Consider the following 19,653-nt stretch of genomic DNA (forward strand, 5'->3'; position numbering starts at 1 on the left):
AGTGCTCAGTAGGGAGCAATAGCAGTGCTTGGGAGATGATATGTGATGCAGGAGATTTGAAATGGGGTCTGTGGGTGCAAGACAAGTGTCTTAACCCCTGTACTATCTTCCCAGCCCTGGAGCAATAGATTTGAGTAGGGTGTTGTAGGGTGAGTTATGTTACTTCAAGCACCTGAGCAGGGGTAAGCATTCTGAAGAAAAGTGAGGGAAAGCCTCGAACAAGCCCTGGAGTAGTACTAGCCAAGCTTTTATTAAACAGCATCCCAGCACCTGGGTAACTAGAAAAATCAGTCACTTCCAATGCTCCCTATTCTAATTCTACACTCTCGATATACAGACCATTTAAACTAGACCCCCAGTGAGGTAGAGAAAGGAAGAAGACTAGCAGAAATACCCTGAATGGGGGGATCTTTGGGTTGGGGGAAAGCAAAGACTGGAAAACAGGAACTCGAATAAGAGATTTGGAGTCACAAAGATGTGCTTAGCCTGTGTTCTGCTCCTCTAACCCTATTCCTTCTAAGGGACCCGCCGCCAAAGTTTGTCACCTAAATTTGGATGTGGGCCTCAGCTTCTAGAGGTAATCACCTGATTAAGCAAGTGATTAACTGAATTACAAATGAACGCCCCATTTTCCTCTCAAGGGCCATAAGGATTCCTTTGCCTTTGGTTATTGCTTAAATAAATTGGCTGGTATTCAAAGAACTAGAACAGGGGTTGGAGCAATAGTACAGTGGGTAGGGTGTTTGCCTTGCACGTGGCCGACCCGGGTTCGATTCCCAGCATCCCATATGGTCCTCTGAGGACCACCGGGGGTGATTCCTGAGTGATTCCTGATTCAGGAGTAACCCCTGTGCATTGCCAGGTGTGACCCAAAAAGCAAAAAAAAAAGAACTAGAACAGAGGTTAAGGTGGTTTCCTTGCATGTAGGTTCTGTACCCAGACCGCCATATGGTCCCCTGAGCTCCACAAAGAGTGATCTCTGAGCACAGAGCCAGGAGTGAGCCTTTAGCACTGCTGGATGTGGCCCATCCCCCCCAAAAAAAACCATATTCACCTGGGCCAAAGAGGTAGCTCAAAGGTCTGGGCCTCGGGCTTTACATGCAGGAGCCTGGGTTTGATTCTCTATACCATGTGGTACCCCAGCACCAAGCCAGAGTAGTTAGTTCTCAAACACTATCTGATATGGCCCCCAAAATATAGCCTTAAAATGTTCATAAATGGAACTAAGAATAATCTTCAGGTGTTTTTGTCATGCTGGGGATTGAAACCCAAACACACACACACATACATATATATATATATACATATATGTGTGTGTGTGTATAAAACCCCAACTTATATACATATATATATGTTAAACATGCATTCAGGGGCCAGAGCGATAGTACAATGGGTAGGAGCTTGCCTTGCACACGGCCAACCCAGGTTCAATCCCCAGTATCCCATAGGATCCCCTGAACACTACCAGAAGTAATTCATGAGTGCAGAGCCAGGAGTAACACTTGAACATAGCCATGTGCAGCTTAAAAAACATATTTTCAACAACTAGGCTATATCCCCAGACTCAGATAGTAAGGTTGAGGCCCAGGAGATGGCTCGCTAGCAAAAGCACTGCCTTGCAAACATGAGACTACAAGTTTGATCCCCAGTACCTACCATCCGAGCCGAGTTTGGTCTCAGAGAATCTGCTGTTTGGAACCCACGGGACTGCAACAGAGCACAAAATCTCTTGTGTACCACAGTCAGATAAGCACAATCACGACAATGAATGTCATATGATCTCACTGTCATCTTCAAAAAACAATGGAAGAGAAGGAATGGCGAGTCCTAAAATTAAAAATACTAACACATATTTCTGTGATTACATGCACAGTTTGCCCAAAACAAGCAAGGCAGAGTTTCCCTGATTAGTCAAAGTCCTTGAATTGTACAAATTGTAGCTCAACAAGGTTATAAAGGAGTTACACTGTTAAGAATTGTCTTACATGCAAGGCCAGAAAGATAATACAGCTTTGCACCTGGCCAGCTCAAACACCCCATATAGTCTCGCAAGCACCTCCAGGAGTGATTCCTGAGTACAAAGCCAGGAGTGAGCTCTGAGCACAGCCAGGTGTGATCCAAAAGCATAAAACAAACACACAAAAATAACTCTCCTAAGTGTAGGGATGGGGGGTCAGGGGAGAGGCTGGAGGGCGTATTAACTGAAGAAGGCTTGAGTGAAGAAGGAAGCTACAAAGATGGTTTTATTTTGTTGTTTCTACCTTTTTCCCTTTTTTTGGCCTTATCCTAGTGTTATTGAGGTGCCCAGGGCTTACACCTGGCTCTGTGCTCAGGGATCACTTCTGTCAGGGTTCTGGGACGGGATCAAACCCAGGATTATCCATCTGCAAGCCTTACCTGCTCTACTATCTCCCCAGCCCGTTTCTGTCTTTCAAGATTTTCCAAGTTTTCTCAAGTAAGCATGGTCTAGATTTAGAATAAGAAAAAAAAATTAATGATCTGGCTTGGCGCAATAGAACAATAGGTAGGGCACTTGCCTTGCAGACAGCCGACCTGGGTTTGTTGCCTGGCACCATAAATGGTCCCCTGAGCCTGCCAGAGGTGATCCTTGAGTACCTAGCCAGGAGTAAGCCCTGAGCACAGCCAAATGTGGCCTCAGAACAAACAAACAAAAACTCAATCTGAAATTTGCAGATTAAAGTAAACTCAAGGGCCGTGAGCAGCCGACAGAGCTTGCCTTGTGTGTGGCCGACCTGGATTCCGTAAGGTCCCCTCAGAAGTAAGCCCTGAGCACGACGGGGGGGGGTGGCCCCAAAACAAAAAAATAAAGTAAATTTAAGACATCCAAGGAGGGACATTCTCTGTTCAGGCCCGAGGTTGTTCTACTGCCAAAGAGGTCATAAGCAAGTCCTGAAAACCATCTTGCTGCCTGGTTCCTTATTTACAATTCCATAGGTCACAGGGGGTCTTTAAATAAATTATTTAAATAAGTTGATTTGAAGGCAGAAGTGAACTTTGCACTCTATGTGAGCCTGCCTTTCCCTCAGCTGCTCTTGCAGCTACAGTTGCCCATCCATAATAATAATGCAGCATGCAAAAGATCCATGGAGGAGAGGGGAAGGAAGAGTGGGTAAAACATTTGTCTTGCATGCAGTTGACGCACTCAACCCCCACTACCGCATATGGCTCCGGAGCACTATCAGGAAGGAGTGGGCCTTGAGCAGTGCCAGAAAGTCAGCCCTAAACACTGCCAGGTGAGCCCCACCCCAGGGAAAAAAAAGAATTCATTAGCACCCCAAAGAAAAAATCCATTTTATAAATCCCTTTTATAGTATGTGTAATTTATCTGCACTCTTAGGTGGATGTTATCACCCCTATTTCACAGATTAGCAAACTGAGACTACAAACTTTTTTAAATTAATTTATTTTTTAATTAGTGAGTCTCAGTGAGGGTACAGTTACAGATTCACACCTTTTCCTGCTTGTTTTTCCCTCATGCAATGTTCGAGAGCCCATCCCGCCAACAGTGTCCATTCTCCACCACCAATGAACCCAGTATCCCTCCCATCCCCCAATCCCATCCCCCCATCCCACCCTGCCTCTGTGGCAGGGCATTCCAGTTTGTTTCCTCTCTATCCTTTTGGGTGTTGTGGTTTGCAGTAGGGGTATTGAGTGGCCATCATGTTCAGTCTCTAGTCTACTTTCAGCATGCATCTCCCTCCCCACACGGGATTTCCAATCACATTTTACTTGGTGTTCCCTTCTCTATCTGGGATGACTTTCCTCCAGCATGTGAGGCCAGCCTGCAAGCTATGGAGCCAACCTCCTGGTATTATATACTACTATTCTTGGATATTAGTCTCCTACTCTGTTATTTTATATTCCACAGATGAGTGCGATCTTTCTATGTCTGTCTTTCTATGAGAGTACAAAATTTTTTTTTAATTTATAAAACTCTTTTGGTTTAGGGCCCACACCCAACAGTGCTCAGAGGTTACTCCTGGCTTTGCAGTCAGGAATTACTCCTGACGGTGCTCAAGGGACTATATCGGATGCTGGGGATTAAACTATACTATCTCTCTGGCTCTGAGACATTACAAAATTTGAGGCAATTTGACCAGCCTTAATTGGCAGAGCCAGAGTGCAATCCCAGCGGGAACTGCAAATTCTCTTCCTTTTTCCACTGCCCCCCACCTAGTGCCATTAAAATATTTTTAAACTGTGACTTTGGAGTAAACAGCTTTCTTACAGCTTCCAAAGTCCATGCTGGCCCAAGCCACTGCTCCCAAGCACTGTGAATGACTTGTGCACTTTTCAGCAAATTATTCAACCTTTCTGGTGGTTTCCTTACCTGTAACATGGGGCAAATCACTCTTACACTTCCTGAGCTATTTTGAGTGCTTGACAAATTATAACAGATAAAAGGAATTTGAAAAAATCGAAGGCACAGTGAGTGCATAAGAGCAGCTACCAAGAAAATGGACTTAGAGAGGCTGGCCTCTGAATAAAACCAAGTGTTCTCCAAAGCCCCCAGATGTCCAGCCTCAGAAAGGCGCTCACAGGAGTCTGGTACTGAGAGAAAAGCTTACATTGTGCTTGCAACTCAAGGGTTAAGAAAACCATTCATAGGCCAGAGAGATAGTATAGAGAGTAACCCCACTTTTCGTGCTTGTGGCCCTCCCAGGTTTGATCCCTTGCACCCTATATAGTTCCCTGAGCACTTCCAGAAGAAATCCCTGAAGACAGAGCCAGGAATAAGCCCTGAGCCCAGCCAGGTATGGCCCAAAAACAGAAGGAGGAGGAGGTGGAGGAGGAATAGTTCAGATATCCATCTATTTACATAAAAGGTCTTGGAAAGATACACAAGAGAAGGGCACCTCAGTGACCTCCAAGCAGAAAGAAGTGTAGGTAACAGGGGAGTTTTTAGACTATGTGAGTATGTTACCTGGTCCAAAACTAGTAAAAATTATTTTTTTTCCAGTGCTAAGGATCAGACCCAGGGCTTTACACGTGTAAGACATGTACTTCACCACTGAGCTGCATTCCTAGTTCCTAAAATTATTTTAAATTTTCATTCAGGATCATGGATGTGACTCAGTGATTGAGCACTTATCATGGATGTGTGAGTCCTCAGGTTTGATTCTCAGGACTGCATGATCCCAGAGGAGCACCAGGAGTAACCCCCAAGCACTGAGCGAGGACAAGCTTCCAAGTATGGCCACGTTTGGTCCAATGTCAGATAAACTAAAAATTTTGTTGTTGTTGTTGTTGTTTTTAAATTTTTATTGAATCACCATGTGCAAAGTTACAAAGTTCTCAGGTTTATGTCTCAGTTATACAATATTCAAACACCCATCCCTTCACTAGTGCCCATATTCCACCACCAAAAACCCCAGTATATCCCCCGCCCACGCCCCCCCACCCCCAACTGTATAACTGATAAATTTCACTTCATTTTCTCTTTACCTTGATTACGTTCCATATTTCAACACAAAACTCACTATTGTTGTTGGAGTTTCCCCCCAAGAAAGACAGCCCTACTACCAAGGAAGCATTTGATAATTAAAAACTAAAAATTTTGAAAGCCAATGATAGGGCCTAGAGAAATAACCCAATAGCTTAAATCACCTGCTTTGCAAGTATATAGTCACGAGTTCAAATCTCCAGTGTCCCACATGTGCCAAGGGTGATCCTGTAGCTCTGCTGTCTGTGATCTTTGGTGCTATAAGCAATGTTTGCCAGTCATGTCTGTGTAAGCACCACCAAAAAACGTGTCACCCACAATAAACACAGTAACTAAAGTGTTAAGTCAGTGCCACAGCCAGGAGGTGCAACTTCTGGCAAGTAGGTGAGCAAGCGATCCCCAAGGTGCACCCCAGCCACAACCTGTGTGAGCCAACCAAGAGTACCAGCCCCGTCAAGCATATCTGCAATGTGTGCGAGCACCACAAGGAAAGGACTGCAAACCTTGCTGAGCATCATGGCCAAGTATGCAAGCACCACAACCTGGTATGAGCCACCCTCCATCTCAGTAATAACCTCAACCAAAATCATGTGCAAGTGCCACAACCAGACATATGTGCACACATGGTCATAGCAACATCAACAACCATATCAGGGTCTGAGAGATAATACAACCCTGTTTGATCCCTGGTACTGCATATGGTACCCTGAGCCCACCAGGGGTGATCCCTGAGCACAGAGCCAAGAGTAACCCCTGAGCACCAACATGTTTGTCCCCTAAACTGAAAAAGAAACAAACCAACAAAAAACCATTAGCAGCAGCAAAGAGAAAGGATAGGGGGAGAAGAAATAAAATTTTTCAAAGGGGCCGAAGAGATAGTGCAACAGATAAAGCATAACCTATGGTCCTGTGAATTTCACCAAAAATATTTCTAGAGCACAGAGCCAGGAGTAATCCCTGAGCATTGCAAGACATGGCCCCCAGACCCCAAAATAATTGTAATAAAAATAAGCAAAATTCAAGAAATCCAAACAAAACTCTTTAAAGCCAACAAGAAAGAATCTCAAACCAGTTTCCCTTTCAGAGGCTGGCTCTACATCTGTAGCATTTTCTGTGAGCTTTCAAAGAGCGGTATTTTTCCAATCCTATATTTAAGAAATGCCTTCTAAAACAGAAAGACTTCAATAGAAGAAAATCGAGTAATTGTCATTCAACCAAAAAAAGGAAGGAAGAAGAGATAAAATAGGGACCAGAACCAGGAGGACTAGTGTGTGGGGAACGAAGGGCAGTTAGAATAGAGAAGGGGCCAGTATGACAATAATAGTTGGAAATGATCACTTTGAACAGGAACTGAGTGTTGAACGTAGGTAAGGGGATATACCTGATAACCTTCCAGTATCTGTATTACAAACCATAATGAGAAGAAAGAAGGAGGAGGCGGAGAAGGAAGAGGTGGATGAGGAAGAGGAAAGAGGAAAGAGGAAAGAAGAAACGTGCCTTACATAGAGCAGCGGGGGCAGGAGGGAAACTGGGGAAGTTAGTGGTGGGAAATATACTCTGGTGAAGGGATAGGTATTGGAACATTGTATCACTGAAACCCAATCATGAACAACTTTGTTACTGTGTTTCTCACTGTGATTCAATGAAAAGATAAATAAATTTTAAAAATTGAAACAAATAGGGATCAGAAAGAGGAAGAAAAGTGGGGAGTGTCATCTGTGGAATAAAAAATAACAGAGTGGGAGACTAACACCCAAAGGTTGCAGAGATAAGGACCAGGAGGTCTGCCCCACAGCCTGGAAACTGGCCTCATATGCTGGGGGGAAAAGGCAGCAGAGATAGAGAAGGGAACACCAAGTACAGGAGGTTGGGAGGACCCATTCCGGTTGGAAGATGCAAACTAAAAGTAGACTATAGACTGAACATGAAGGCCACTCAATACCTTTATTGCAAACTACAACACCCAAAAGGAGAGAGAACAAAAGGGAATGCCCTGCCGCAGAGGCAGGGTGGGGTGGTGGGGGGTGGGTGGGGTGGGGGTGGTGAGAGGGATACTGGGATCATTGGTGGAGGAGAATGGGCACTGGTGGAGGGATGGGTAAACGATCACTGTATGAGTGAAATGGAAACAGAAAAGTTCTTAAGTTTGTAATTGTACATCACAGTGATTCTCTAATAAAAAATTAAAGTTAAAAAAATAAAAAAGAAAAGGGGGGAGTGCAAACAGCCAAGTGGACCAAGCAGGTTTTGCCATTCTAAGCATCTACAAAAAGTTCCCGCACAACCCGGGATGGAGCTCAGGGGCAGAACACTGGCCTTTCATGGGTGAGGCTCTGGGTTAGATCCCTTACACAGCAAATACAATTTTTGGATCAAGCCCTGATACCTCTTTCCCCCTCCCTTGGCTGAGAACCAGTCCCAAAACCACTTGGTCAGGGCTGGAGCCCACAGTGACCAGCAGTGCCTAGGCCGTACTGAATGCACGAGATGCACTTCAGCCTCAGACTATCTGTGTTGAAGGCCCCTCTGTCACTCATTAACTATGTGACCTTGAGGGCCAGAGTAATAGGAGAGTGGGTAAGGAATTTGCCTTGCATGTGGCCAACCCAGGTTCAGTCCCAAACACCTCATAAGGTCCCCTGAGCCCCTCAGAAGTGATCCCTGAGCACAGACCCAGGAGTAAGCCCTGAGCACCCACGGATGTGGCCCCAAACCAAAAGCAAACCTGTGTGACGTTGATCAGCTAACTGCCTTTCCTGAGTCTCATGTTTTCCTCATCTATGAAATACAAATAATTTTGAGATAAATCCATGCTTACCTCATGGGGTGGTTTCGAGGGATCAAAGAAAGAAAGCATTTCCCTGAAAGAATACATACCAGGTATTAGTAGTAGACACTGCTTGCTTCAGCCCAAAAATGTGAAGCCATTCTGTGCAGGAAACCCTCCAGGAATGAGCAGATCCTCTCCACACTGTCTCATCCTCATTCAATTCTCACTCACTCACTCACAGGAAAATACCCTAGTCACGTTGCCCTATGTGTTTCAAAATACCGTTTGTTTTGATATCCTTTATTATTATATGAGGCACCATTGGGAAGGACGAGTAAAGAGAAGCTTCTAAAATCTCAGGGCTAGGACGAGTGGAGACGTTACTGAGACCACTCGAGAAAATCAATGATCAACGGGATGATGATGATGATGATGATGATGATGATGATGGTGATGATCCTTTATTATAAATGATGAATAAAATAATAACTAAAATAACTTCCCAAAACTCCTGGAACAGTAATGCTGCTACATGGATGGATCTGGAGAGTATCATTCAGAGTGAAATCGGAGGGAGGGAAAGGAACAGACTCAGAATGGTCTCCCTCATATGTGGGATATAAAGAAACTTCCTAGGGGAATATCAAATGCCCAAAGGCAATAGAAATAAAGAGAAGCAGAACTAGTCTTCAGTAGGGAGCTTGCCACATGGGTAGGAATGGGGGAATAAGTTAGGAAAGGGAACAGTAAGGACAATTGCAGAAGGAAAATGTTCCCACCACATAGGCAGGCTGGGGGTGGGAGGAAAACAGGGGATATTAATGGAGGGTAGTGGACACTGCTGAAGGGATTGATGTTAGAACATTGTACACCTGTAACTCAATCACAAATATCTTTGTAACTTTGTAAATTCTTGGGGATTTGATTTAAAAAATAATTTTAAAAATAAATATTTAAATACCTAACCATATAAGCAAATGAATATATGTAAAATAAATAAGATAATTATTATTTTCTTCTTCTTTGTACACACACACAAACACACACACATAAGAAAGGTGAAAATTTCAGCAGTTTCATTGCTGCATCCCCAGTGCTTGGTAAAGTACCTGGTACCAGAATTCCTCAATACATACCTGTGCAATAGTATACGACAAAGAAATGCCTTATATCCTGGGTATTGTGGCACATAGGGAAAGACAGGTCATCTAGATTTGGGCAATTAGGCTATGAGCAGATTACACTCATGCTAATCTTGGGTCACACATCAACAGTGGGAATTGCAAGCCACCACACATGAAATTTCGGGAAACTTCAAGTCATTCAGTGTCTTTTCAGAACACTTATTATTAGATATTATTCAAGGAAAAGAACTGTAAAAAGCTAGGGTTTGGGGAAGTTTGAACCACTCCAGCAGTAGTCAGGCACAATTCCTGGCTCTGTGCTGGTCACTGTCCTGGTCACTCCTGACAGTTCTCAGGGGACAGTATGCAGTGCCGGGTACTATCTGTCTAGCATCTGGAAGTTTTTCACTTAGTTTTGAAGCCACACCTGGCAGTGTCAGGGGACCATGTGGTGCCAGGGATTAAACCCCACCCTCCCACATGCAAAGCCGGTGCTCCAGCCGGCTGTGCTATCACCCCCTCCTGAAGAAAAAAAATTTAAGACATCAGGGAAATTTTAACAGATCAGGTGATGTTAAGAAGTTATTGATAATGTTAAGTATAATAAATTGTGTGCGGCAAATGACTATACTAAAGCCAATTGGCTTCGCACCAATCTCCATCCAGCAGAGGTCAGGCGCAAAACAAAGAGGCAAATTCACAAATACTGCCTAAGCTTTAGAGTTACCTGGGCAGCTCGCAGACTCGCTCCCCACAAGTGAGCCATTGTTTAAGTTGACAGAGACATTAAGGACAGTTAGTAAGCACATCAAATTTCAATAGGTCCTTGAAGAAAAGGGGCTGGGGGACTTCGGGAAAGCAATCAGCAGGCACTCTTAAACAATGGAGTAAAGTCACAGCAATTTCCTATTCTATTTTTGCCTATGCTGCCCTCTACATCTAAAAGACTTTAAACTGTTTTATCTTTCCTGGGCGCATTTTTGTTGGCCCTGTTATCTATTCTATACTTTCCTGGGTGCATTTTTGCTTAGTCAATTATGTTCTAAGACCGGAACTGTTTTATCCAGGAGAATATCCCAACCTTGGGGTTTTGGGGAGAGGAATGATTTCCACAATTATATTTACTTAAATTCTTACCAGGATTCTGGAGAGATAGTAAAGCCTATAGAATGCTTGCCTCCCGTGGGGTTGATTCACGTTCAATCCCAGACACCACCCTGAGTTCCTCCAGGATCGATCCCTGAGCACAGAGCCAGGAGTAAACCCTGAGTACCCCTAGGTATGGCCCCCAAAACAAAACAAAACAAAAATCCTTATCAGTTAAGAATACAATAGTGTTTACAAGTGAAATTATTGGATTTATTTCAAAATACTCCAGAGGAGAGAAAGAGAGAGAGAGAGAGAGAGAGAGAGAGAGAGAGAGAGAGAGAGAGAGAGAGAGTGGGTGTATGTGTGTGTGTGTGTGTGCTGTGAGTGGGTGGTAGGTGGAAATCAATGGAACAATTTCATTGTTGAAGTTGGCTTGATGGACTTGTGGAGGTTGAATTTACTTTCTTTCTTCTATTTTTTGTGCTTTCAAATTTCCATAATAAAAAAGTTAAGATATGTATTAATGAGTGACAAGAAGTAAAATTGCAGATCACAAAGGGCTTCCGGTGTCAAGTGAAAGAAGCTGGACTTGATCTTGCAGGTAAGGGAGCAATCAAAGAGTTTTATTTGAAAGGCTAGTCTGATCAGATTTGCATTTTAAAAAGACCACTTTAGCAGTTCAGTGGATGACAGAAGGCGGGACTGTCCTGTCAGCTCCAAAAATCGGCTGTCTATGAAAAAAGTGATCACCTCAAAGTTCCGGTGCCATCCTCCCTTGGCCTACGGTGCCTTTCTTCTTAGCACCCATTTCACTTTGACTGTATTTGTGTGTCTGTTTCTGTGCGAGAGAGACAGATAGACACAGAGGGAGAATGTTTAATAAAAATACTTTATTTTTTGTGATATATACTTGAGGTAAAGATAAAAGATTTAAACAGAGGCCAGAAAGATAGTAGAGTAGGTAAGGCGTTTGCCTTGGATACAGCAGACCCTGGTTTGATTCCCAGCACAGCATATGGTGGCCAGGAGTGATCCCTTAGCATACAGCTTGGAGTAAACTGAGTATAGCTGTACATCAGGGTGTGACCCAAACCCACAGCCCAAAAAATAACATTTAAACAATAATGGAACTCTTGTAACTCTACACCTCAGCAATAATCATTACTAGAAGTTTGGTGTTTATCTTCCCAAACTTTTTTCTATTTATTCCCCCCAACAATATATTGAGTTCCTACTATGTACCATACAGTGTTCCAATCACTGGGATTGCATCTGTGGACAAAAGAAACAACAATCCCATCTCCTTGAAGCTGTCATTAGGGCTTTATACCATTTAACTTTTACTTGTATAAAATTGAACTGTTTAGTAACTTGACTTTCTTAGTTATTTGCTATGGACAGCTTTTCATATCACTCAACAAAGAGCCTCCTTATACATCTTTTGTTTTGTTTTGTTTTTTTGTTGGGGGGGCACACCCAGCTGTGTTCAGAGTTTATCCCTGGCTCCTCCTCAGGGATCACTAGTTGTACTTGAGAGACTCTATGAAGTTCCAGGAATTAACCTGGGACAGCTACTTGCTATGCTAGCTCTTCAGCCCCTAATCTTTTTTACAACATATTTTAGACATACAAATTGTATGGCACATGCAAACCCTTAAAATAGTTACACTGCATGAATGCTCCAAAATTTTTTTAACTTGTTCCCTAATGCTGAACATGCAGAATTTTCTCATTTTTCCCATATAAATAAATACACTGTGTAACTATAGCAACTCCCTTCCCCCCCAAAAAAAAAAAAACAAACCACTAGCGCTGATAAACAAATTCAAAAAAGTTGCAGGGAACAAGGCCAGCAAACAAAAATCAGCTGAGTTTCTATTTCTTGTGTGTGTGTATTTGTATTCCAATGATCAATCTGAAACAGGAATTAAGAAAACAGGGCTGGAGTGATAGTACAGTGGGTAGGGTGTTTGCCTTGTATGCTGTTCAATCCCCAGCATCCATGAGCACCACCAGGAGTGACTCCCGAGCGCAGAGCCAAGAGTAAGCCCTGTGCATCGCTGAGTGTGACCCAAAAAGAAAAAAAAAGAAATTAAGAAAACAGTACTTAAAATAGTATCCAATAAAATGCATAGGAATAAACTTAAACAGAGATGAAAACTTGTCTACTGAAAACTACAAAATGTTACTAAAATAAATTAAAGAAGAAACAAATAAGTAGAAAAATATTATATTCACAGATGGAAGGCAATTTTGCTATAGTATCACTAATAGAGTAATCCAAAGATTCAATGCACTACTTTTTTGCAGAAGTAAAAAAATCCATCCTGAAATTTATATGAACTCTCAAGAGACCCCCAAATAGCCAGAGCAATTTGAAAAAGAAATACAAAGTTGGAGGTTTCATACTTCCTGATTTCACAGCTACCATAATCAAAATAGTGTGTTGCTGGCATAATTACAGATATATTAGTCATAATGGGGCAGAATTGAGAATAGAAATAAGCCCATACATCTACAGCCAATTGATTTTGGGCAAGGTGCCAAGTCCAATCAAGTGGGGTTGGGTGAGGGTGGGGGGAATGAAAATTTTCTTCAACAATGGTTAGTAGGACAACTGCATTACCACATGTAAAAGAACAACATTATATCTCCAATCACATCATTTACAAAAAGAAATTCAAAATGGATCATAGGCTTAAATATAAGAGCTAAAGTCATAAAACTTTTAGAAGAAAACTTAAGGGTAAATCTTTATGATATAGGATTTGGCAGTGGATTCTTAGATATGATACCAAATGCAGAAGTAACAAAAGTGAGAATAGGCAAATTGGGACTTCATCGAAATGTAAAAATTTTGTGCTACAAAGGGCATCATCAAGAAAGAGGAAAGACAGCCTACTGAATGGGTGAAGATATCTGCAAATTGTAGAACTGATAGTCTCTATGTAATATATAGCATAGAAAGAACTGATAGTGCCCACGTATACAAGTAACTCAACAACAAAAAACACACAAGTTTTAAAATGTCAAAGAATTTTATTAGCTATTTCTCCAAAGTCATGCAAATAGACAAGCACAAGCAAAGATGCTCAACATCATTAGTCATTAGGGAAATTCAAATCAAAACCACAATAAGTTGCCAGTTTATTCCTACTTGGATGACTGTAATCAAAAAGAAAGCAAAAGATTACAGGAGTCTGTGAGGATATAGAGAATTGGAAACCTCACACATTGCTGAGGGAATGTAAAATGATGCAGCCACTGTGGAAAATCTTTTGGTGGTTATTTTTTGTTTAATAAGTAAAACACAGAATTATCACATGAACAACCAGTTGCAATCCTAGGTATATACCCCCAAAGAATTGAAAACAGGGCCTGGGAATAGCTCAGTGGTAGAGAGCCTGCTGTGCCTGCCTTGCCAGCACAAGGTCCTGGGTTTGATTCCTGGCACAATCCCACATTCCAAGTACATTTCAGGCAGCATTACCACTTGGGATCCCCAAAGCCACAAGTAAAGTGTGCAAGCCCCTTAGCCAAGCTGCAAGAACGACAACCAAGTATGTGCAAGCACTAGTCATGGCAGCAAGAACAAAAGGAAAGGGAAGGAGGGGGATAAATTAAAAACAGGTGTTCAAATACTTGTATATGAATGCTCACAGCAGCACTATTAATACTTGCAAAAACAGTGGAAAGAGGGTCGGAGAGATGGTACAGAGGTTAAAACACTTGCCTTGCAAGCAGCTACTGCCACAATGGTAGTTTGAATTCTACTACCACATATGGTCCCCTACCACTGCTGGTGTAGCCTCTAAGCTTCACCAGATGTGACCCTTCCCAAAAGGGGGGGGGCGTGGGGGAACAACTCAAATGCCCACCAATGTGTGATGGGATAAACACATTCTGACACATGCTTATAGTGGACAAACGGAAATGGAATATTCAAAAATCCTGCTGAGTAAAAGAAGACAAGTACAAAAAGTCACAATGATTACATTTTCAGGAAACATCCATGATAAAGGAAATGATAGGAATTGGAGAGATAGTAAGCAGTTTAAGCCACTTCTCTAGTATGTGACCCACCTGGGTTTCATCCCTGCTTTCCCATATGGTCTCTGGAGCCCGTCAGGAAGGACCCCAAATCACAGAGTCAAGAGTAAATCCTGAGCACAGCTGGGTATGGCCCAAAAGCCCATTGGAAAAAAAAAAGAATAATAAATAAAACTGTAAAGTCCGAAGGCAGATCAGTTGTTGTCATGGCCTGAGCAGACGGGGAAATGAGGGCAAACTGTTAACTGAGTATGGATTTCATTTGAGGGAATGAAAGTATTCTGTAGCTGAGTGAATGTCTCATATGCCACTGAATTGCTGGGTTGAAAAGGGTTCATTTTATGTTATTTGAATTTTGCCTTAAAAAATCCATTTTTCCTGTGGGCCAGAGAGACAGTACAACAGGCTTGCCAGGTTGGCATCCCTACCAGGAGGGATCTCTGAACACAGAGCCTGGAGTAAGCCATGGCCACTGTCAGGCGGGACCCCAAAACAAACAAACCAAATATCACTGCAACAAAGAGTTCCATGTTGTTGTTGTTGTTGTTGTTGTTGTTGCTGTTGTTGTTGTTGTTGTTGTTGTTGTTGTTGTTGTTGTTGTTGCTGCTGTTGTTGTGCCCAGGAGTTACTCCTGGCTCTGAGCTCAGGTATGCTGGGGATCAAACTCAGATCGGCCGCCTGCAGGGCAAATGCTGTAGAATGGCTCTAGCCCTCAAGCTCCCCTACCTTTGAACAGTGATTCTCAACGTTTTCCCCAGTGTGGCCGCCTTCTAACCTTGTTTTCTTCCTATATCCGTACTCTCTTATTGTTGGCCCCCTAGTCTCCTGTCATGGCCTCCTTGCTTACATGGTTTTCACTGGTGGCCCCCGCTTGGAGTATCGTAGGGGGCCCCAGCAAGACCATATGTCCCTGCTGGCATAGGCCACTGTAAGGACATTGACGATTGCCTTGGATGGCATGGAGAGCCAGTGGTTTCTGTTACCTTTGAGCAGAAGGCCTGGGGAGTCAAAAAGACCAGTTAGTGACACTATTGCAATGGCAGTGGCTTGGAGAAGAACGTTCGTTCTGGAAGCAATGAGAAGTGCTTTGAATCCTAGAAATATTTTAGAAAGAGCTGACTGGATTTCTGCAGCAGTAGGATACGGCAGGAGAGGGAAAGAGAAATACGCTAGCGAGATTTGGACCAAGAAACAGAGGGTGCTGTTTCTCGAGCTTGGGGGAGAAGGGCTGGTGGGGGTGGCAAGATGGACAGGTGATCAAGTACCTTGTTTGGCCCAGTTCAAGAGAGAGCGGATTGAGCTCTCTCCCGGGAGCTGAGAGCTTGCTTTGATTGCTTGATTGCTTGCTGGTGGGGGCGGAGGGTGCATGCAGAAGGTCGAAGCAATGAGCATGCTTTAGTGAGTAACAAGCTGTACCAGGATCTGCGCGTATCTGCCCACACCACCTTCAGTGAATAAAATATCAAGGCTGAATTCTTCACGTGGCATCCAAGTCTGACCACAGTGACCTGGCCAGCCTCATTCTGTTCTGTTCTCTCAGTTCCCATCAAGGCCTTTGTTCACACTGTTCCCAGTACCTGACAAAAGCTGACCTTCAAGCATGAACATTACCTCCCCCTAGGTCCCACTTGATTGGGTGAATACGTGTTTTTCTTTCTGCTACTCTCTTCTCCTGGGAATGCTTTAAAGGACCAAGGGGCACTGTGGTCTCGGGCACTGAGTCACGACTGAGCAGGGGCGTAGTTGATACGTAAGACGGAACGGACAACTGCGCAGGAATAACAGCCAGCCCAAAGCCCACCCGGGTGGGTTTGGAGGCCCAGCTTCCCACACAGTCATGTGTGACAATGAGGAAAACAGGGCCAAGGAGGTGAAGTCAGGCTTGGAACTGGCCGCAGATTGGAAGGCGGACATATCCCCCGAGCGGCGGGGAACAGGGGTCAGGGAAGAGTAATTACTCACACCTGTACAGAATTTGTGTTTGTAGCCACAGACATTATCTCAACCCTGGCATGGCCTCCCGAAGTGGGTCTTCTCAGCGCCCCCCCGCCACCCATTTCACATTTTTAGGAAACTGAGGCTGAACGTGCCAAAGTCCCTTGCCTACAAGTCACAGAGCAAGGAAGCAAGGAAGGGCCTCCTTGGGGCTGGGACCAAAGTCAGTCTGAAGGCAGAGCCCGTGCTCTACCGCATGAGGTCATTTTCTCTGGGCATGGGAAGGCACATCTGGGCACTGCCCTCACGGCGAGGCCTACTGTGGCCCAGCTGATGGCAGCACAACCTGGCACTTCCTCAGCCCCTCAGACAGGCGAGGCCCGGGGTTCTGCAGCCGGGGAGCCAGATAAGGCAGGGAACGGTCCATATGCAAGACGCCAAAGGTATCAGTTGGGACAGGCTTGGGAACATGCAAACATGCAAAACAAGTCTTCCTCCCAAGCTCTTACGAGACAAGCCCCACCAGGGCCGGGGGAGGACAGCTTCCCCCCCCCTCCATTCTTGCAGCTGAAAGCCCCCTGGAGAAGTTTCTCGTGGGGGGCGCTGGGGGGGATGCATGCCTTCTTTCCGGTTGGGCGCTGGGCCCAGACAGTTCTTGGCTGGTAGCAGCCGGGCCCTCGCACCTGTTGGACTCACCCCCCTGCCTTACAAACACACCCCCCCGCCGAGCTCCGCACTGCTTCCAGATGGCCGGTCACTTACTCCTTCACCCCACTAAGTGCCTTTTTCTCTCGCGTTTGATTTCTTTCCCTTGCCTTGTTTGCTTCCCAGGCACTCGTGCTTTCGGCCGCTTTTGCTCTTTCTCTCCTTTCCATTGCTTTCTTCTCCCTCCACTGAATACTTTCCTTTCTGCTCAGCCTGGCTCTCTTCCCTTCACTTTAAGGTAGCCCAACTGAACGAGCCACTTACGCCGTCGTCAAGCCAGTACTCCCTTGCTTATCTCTAACGGTGAGAGGCTCCGGTGAGATGCTCTCTCCAGGCCACCAGCCCTGACATTGTTTTGAGAAGAGGGAAGGCGCTGGGGGAAGAGGAATGTGGAGAGAGTAGGGAAAGGAGATGAAACCTGACAGAACTGAATTCAAAGGCCGGCAGCCCCATTTGCTGGCTGCGTGACCTCAGCGAGGTTGCCTCAGCTCCCTGAGCCTCCTGGCTTCATCTCTGAAATAAGACCGACAACACAGTAACAACTTCACTTAGCACCGGGAGGGGAGCTGGGAACTGACCGGAAATGCAGCTATGAACTCTAAGGGCCAAGTCCCAGTAGCAGGCTTAGGAGGCAGTGAGACCCAGCCGTCACTCGCTGAGGCTCTGTCTGGGGCCAAATCTGGTTCAAATCTTCAATCCAAAACAGAGAGAATGTGGGGCTGAAGAGACAGAGCTTGTAGAATGTTTGCCTTGCCTGACCCAAGGACAGTAGATACAAGGGCCAGGAGGATTGCCCCATAGCTGGAAGCCTGCTTCATGAGCGGAGGGGAGAAGGCAGATGGGATAGAGAAGGGATCACTAAGAGAATGATGGCTGGAGGAACCATTTGGGATGGGAGATGCATGCTGAAAGTAGATAATGGACCAAACATGATGACCTCTCAGTGTCTGTGTTGCAAGCCATAATGCCCAAAAGTAGAGAGAGAGTATGGGGAATATTGTCTGCCATAGAGGCAGGGGGAGGGTGGGAAAGGGGGGTATACCCGGGATATTGGTGGTGGGGAATATGCCCTGGTGGAGGGATGGGTGTTTGATCATTGTGAGATTGTAACCCAAACATGAAAGCTTGTAACTATCTCACGGTAATTCAATAAAATTTAAAATTTTTTTTTAAAAAAAAGAATGTTGGGGCTGGAGTGATAGCACAGCGGGTAGGGCGTTTGCCTTGCACGCGGCCGACCCGGGTTCGAATGCCAGCATCCCATATGGTCCCCTGAGCACCGCCAGGGGTGATTCCTGAGTGCATGAGCCAGGAGTGACCCCTGTGCATCGCCGGGTGTGACCCAAAAAGCAAAAAAAAAAAAAAAAAAAGAATGTTTGCCTTGCAAGTGGCCTATTGGGTTCAATCCCCAGGATCCAATATAGTCCCCTGAACCTCCCAGGAGTGATCCCTGAGCCAGGAATAACCCCTGAGCACAGCCAGTTGTGGCCCTCATAACAAAAAACCAAAGCAAACCAAAGCAAAACAGAAAACACAGAAGTTACAGAAACTTAGCAAGCAGCTAACATACCAGTGTGTCAAATTCACTATCAGTAGGAGAATGATGATGTAATCCCAGTTTTGGTCCAACCCCCCAAGTTGTTTGTGTTGTGCATTAGATGAGAGAATAAGCATGGCACGCTAAGAACAATGAGGGACTGTCACCTCAGAAGTGCTCAGGAAATGTTGCCACTAATGTTATTAAGCATAGCTAGCAGGAATGAAATTTCCCTACGTGGTGTTCCTAAGCATCTGGGTCTGGGAGAAATCTAATCCATGTGGTGACTCAGCCTCATCTCTTTGCAGGCTTTCCAAGTTTGCAGGTGCGTGTTGCACTCTACACTAGGATGCCCACGACTCATTCCTCTAGCACAACTGTGTGTTCTGGGGGAGGGCTGGGTAAAGCCTGAGAGCTTAGTACCTGTTGCTAATGGGGGGGGCCTCTCTGGGAAATGCTTTCCTTTGTTATGTTTTGTTTGGTTTGGTTTGGGGGACATACCCTGTGATGTTCAGGGATTACTCCTGGCTCTGTGCTCAGGAATTACTCTTAGCGGGTTCAGGGGACCATATGGGATGGATGCCAGGGATTGAACTAGGATCGACCGTGTGCAAGGCAAACACCCTACCCGCTGTACTATTGTTCCAGCTCCCAAGGAAATGTTTTTGTGGGGGAGGGGAAAGCTTAGGATTTGGGGGCAAGACCAAGCAGTGCCCAAGGCTTACTCATGATTCTATGCCCTGGTAGTACTCCTGGCACAGCGGTGGCTCCTGATGGAGCTCAGGGGACCATGCGCAGTACAAGGGATCAAATCCAGGTTGTCTGGGTTCAAAGCACATCTTAGCCACTGTACTATCTCTCCAACGCCTAGGCAGTGTGCTTTTGTGATGAAAACCAGGGGGGATGTAGGTCTTGCTGAGGGGCCTTGTCTGTGTGAAGGCAGGAAGGAGACCTCATCTCATTCCTCCTTACAGCTGGC

The sequence above is a fragment of the Sorex araneus genome, chromosome X (assembly GCF_027595985.1).
Source record: "Sorex araneus isolate mSorAra2 chromosome X, mSorAra2.pri, whole genome shotgun sequence".
NCBI classification, from domain to species: Eukaryota; Metazoa; Chordata; class Mammalia; order Eulipotyphla; family Soricidae; genus Sorex; species Sorex araneus.